This window comes from Lycium barbarum, chromosome 1 (assembly GCF_019175385.1).
Source record: "Lycium barbarum isolate Lr01 chromosome 1, ASM1917538v2, whole genome shotgun sequence".
Lineage (NCBI taxonomy): Eukaryota > Viridiplantae > Streptophyta > Magnoliopsida > Solanales > Solanaceae > Lycium > Lycium barbarum.
Window position 1 is genome coordinate 34,552,297 of NC_083337.1, and position 4,182 is coordinate 34,556,478.

The following is a 4,182-nucleotide window of genomic DNA, read 5'->3' on the forward strand; positions in this document are numbered from 1 at the left end:
TTGTAAGGAAGCGTGTAAAAGAAACAAACGACAAATAATTTGAGATGGGCAGAGTATCATTTTAAGAAACAAACTCCTTAATTTGCTTTTTTTTTTTTAATCAAGATTGAGCTAAAGCAAGTTTGATAAGACATTGCAAACTTAGGGCCTGTTTGGCCATAAGAATTATTCGTTTTTTTCTGAATTTTTTTTTTCACTTTTTTCCGAAATCAGCATTTGGCCATGAAAATTATAAATATAACTTGAAGTTGTATTATTCCGGAATTTGAAAAAACAAGAAAAACTTGTTTTTCAAGTTTTTCATTTTTTTTCACAACCAAAACGACTACATTTCAATAAAAAAATACAATTTCAAAAACTATGATCAAACACAACTCCAACTCCAACTCCAAAATTTCAAAAAAAAGTGAAATTTTTTGGTTTCTATGGCCAAACGCCTACTTAGTCAAGTAAACCCAGAAATTTAGAGTAAACAAATTTGATATAGAAATGGTTAAAAAAGAACACTGTTTATAGTGGAATAAAGATTAACAAACTGAAATGTAGTGAGCAAACAAGCCCATCTGGTTTTAAATTTCAAATTTATCATTTCTCTACATTATGAGATCCTTTGAAATTTCTTCATAATAACATATTCTCACTTCTTTTTGTCTCCTATTGTCTCCTTAGCCGGGGCAAACTTTATGGTATCCACCAACGCTGCCCATATCTTTGAAGAAGTCTATTATACTATCTCCCTTCCATTCCCTCCTATTTCTTTTCTTTCACAAAAATTTAAATATACCTTTTATTTTATTTTATTTTATTTTATTTTAATTTTCACTCTTCTGCAATTAAAACTCGCATTTTCTCATCTGCTCTAGAAAAGAGAAACGGCATATCTTCTTGGTTCAAGAAAAAGTTAAAAACTTGATAATTACTCCGTGCTATTCATTTTAGCTGCTATGTTTATATTTCGTACGTCCCTTAAGAATACATCAATTAAAAAATAATTTGATTATTTTATTTATTTATCTATTTTAATTTAATACTCCCTCCATTGCAATATATTCCCTCCGTTTCATAATAAGTGATTTTTTAGGCTTTTCAAATTATTTCAAAATAAGTGGTGCTTTAGGTTTTCAAGAAGACTTTGGGCAGATTCTTTCAAAATTACCCTATTTAAATAGTCAAGATTCATTAACTACCTTTTCTTTTTTCTATAAAGTAGTAAAAACTTTAACAGAGGTAAGTTAGTAAAAACACTCATAAATTTTTAAGAGTGAGCAATTTCTTAAGGAGTGTGCATGAGCCTAAAAAATCATTTTTGGGGTGTGACACACCCTAAATAAATCTAATTAATGGCATTAATCAAATGACCATTTGACTAAATTGCCCTATGTCTTTTTCCAAACTTTCCTTAAAGATTGAAATAGTGAGTGTTGAGATTTGGAAAAACTATTAAAAAGAAAGGTAACTTTAGAAAAATTTAATTAATAATGTCTTGGACTTTGAACAATTCACTTATTGTGCGCCAAAGAAAAAGTCTCAAAAAATTCACTTATTTGCAAATGGAGGGAGTATTACTTTTTCTTTCACCATTTTAATTTCTCTCCACATTTATGAGAGTAAAGTGAAAAATAAAAAAATACTACACTTCTATCTTGATTTTTTAAAGGGAAAAGGTGCAAATATACTCCTCAACTTTGCGATTTAGAGCAGATGTACCCCTGTTATAAAGTTGTGTAAATATACCCCTGCCGTTACAAAATGACGCAAATATACCCTTTTTGCTGACGGATTTTTTTTTTAAAATCATTTAGTTTATTTTTTAATTAAAAAAATACCACATTGCTTTTAAAAAAAAGTCTACCCATTTTTTTTAGTAGACATATTTTTCTAAAGCCACATGATAAATTTTTTTCTGGTTAGTCGGGTCTGGTTCGTTTTAAAAAATGGGTAGATTTGTTTTTAAAGCTACGGAGATATTTTTTTTAAACGAATCAGACTCGATCCACCAGAAAAAAATTACCATGTGGCGTTAGAAAAATATGTCTGCTAAAAAAAATGAGTAGACTTTTTCTTTTTTTAAGGCCACATGGTATTTTTTTTAACTAAAAAATAAGCTAAATGATTTTTAAAAAAATCTCATTAGCGAAAAGGGTATATTTGCACTATTTGTGTAAGGGCATGGGTATATTTGCATCATTCTGTAACCCCAAGGGTATATATACACCACTTTTTTAACGAAGGATATATCTATTCTAAATCGTAAAGTTGAGTATATATTTGGAGCCCGGAACCAAAATGGCCCAATAAAAGACACATTGGACCAAAATACCCCAGAAAAAAAAGAGGTACAAATGTACCTTTAACGCAATAAAATACTGCGTTATATGACTTACCCGTAACGGCACGGTTAAGTCCTTTAACGCAATATTTTACTGCGCTAAAGGATATCCCTCTCCCCTTTAGCGCAGTAAAATACTACGCTAAAGGACCTATTTGTTTTGGTTAAACTCTCTTTCTTTTACATTTTCATACTTTTTTACGTACTTTAGTCATATATTAATCATACTCCGAGACTCTGGAACTTCAATATTTTATATAGAACCCTACTTATTTTTGTGCGATTAATAAGGTAGGCTCAATACATCAAGGATATGCAAAACTTCGAATTGTCGTTTTAGTGGTTGAAAAGTGCTCGAAGTCCATTTTTGTTTGAAGACTTGTCATTAGCTTTAAGTTATTTATATTTTAAGGTTTCGTGTTGTTTTAAAATTAATGCGTAACTTTATTTTAAATATGTCACGATTTTTTTTATTATCAATTTAGGAGGTGACACTATAAACGATAATAAAGACTAAAATAATATTTATAAATATAAATAGATACGCAAAAAAAAATATTGTTTACTTAAACTGTACAACACTATTGTATATACACTATCGTGGATAGGTCCCACATGGGGTATGCCTGAGACTATCCTTAGGCCTAAGACTCATACCATCACTACCGCCCTTGCCATCATCTCCATCCCCCTTTTTCCTCTTAATAAGAGGGCGCTCTAAGCCATGATCATCCCTCGCCCTTGCGCCCTTCTGCATAACGTGCTTCTTCTTGGGATCTAGTCCCGCTGGTATGCTCAGAATCTCAGGCTGAGCTGCGTCTGGAAAAGCGACCTCATCCTCCTCGGGAGTTGCCACCGCAGGCGTTGAGGGATGAACCTGAAAAATATATAAAAATTAGTACCATTTCTTATTTATATTGAATACATTAACGTTTGTTGAATAATCAAACCTGTGTATCGAGGGGTGCTTGAGTAGGCTCCTGAGATGGGTCTGGTGCAGAATATGAAGTAGTCTCATGGACGAGATGCTGTTCGAGCTCCACATAAAGGTTAAAAAAAATATTCACCTTAAATTGAATAAAATTATTTTTTTACTAAAAATCTTACCCGTGGCTCGACAATCACATGAGAAGACACCTCTGGCTCGGCAGGCCCATGAGAAAATGCCTGAGTGGGTCACTTTGGTGGACCCACTGGCGCCGAATCCTAAAATATAAAAAATTACGAAATAATAAGTAATATATATATATATATATATATATATATATATATATTTATAATAAGTAATTTAAATAATCAAATAAGTATTTTAAATAGGCTAGAGTCATAAATTGACCCTTAAACTATACCCGAAAAGTCATTTTCACACTTAAACTTTAGTTGTGACCTATTACACACCTAACATATAAAAAAGTGACACTAATTACCCCTCCGGACACCCAAACCCAAGTTTTAATACATACGTGGTAGTCACTCGCCCTACCGTGTTGCCACGTATTAAATGAATTAATTTAACGTCGACCCATTCATTAACCCAAACCCGATTCGTTTCACCCCTTCCGTTTAATTTACCCCACCCGATTACACCCAATTTACACTCATCTTCACCCACCCATTAAAAAAACCCTACGTATCCTTCAATTTCTGACGAGATTCAACACAATCTGGTCAATATTTTTCGGATTTTCTTGTGTTTGTTGAGTTAATCTCTCTATTACACCTATAATCGAAGTTAGGGTTTTTTATTTAAGTCTTATCTAAGGGTTGCACTGGTGTTTTTGGTGATTTTCGTGAAGATCACACGTATTTCACGACTAGGTAAAGTTTCTCTCATTTTATGTTGTGTAAATCCA

The 4,182-nt window shown here is 32.1% G+C and overlaps 1 long non-coding RNA gene across 1 annotated transcript; it reads right to left on the minus strand.

The window, feature by feature from the left end:
• Positions 1-2,940: 2,940 nt before the first annotated feature.
• LOC132635672 (uncharacterized) lies at positions 2,941-3,537 on the minus strand. Its single transcript, XR_009580671.1, has 3 exons — positions 3,437-3,537; positions 3,280-3,357; positions 2,941-3,206 (listed from the first exon to the last, which is right to left on the minus strand). It is a non-coding gene; the product is annotated as an uncharacterized LOC132635672 (long non-coding RNA).
• Positions 3,538-4,182: the final 645 nt, after the last annotated feature.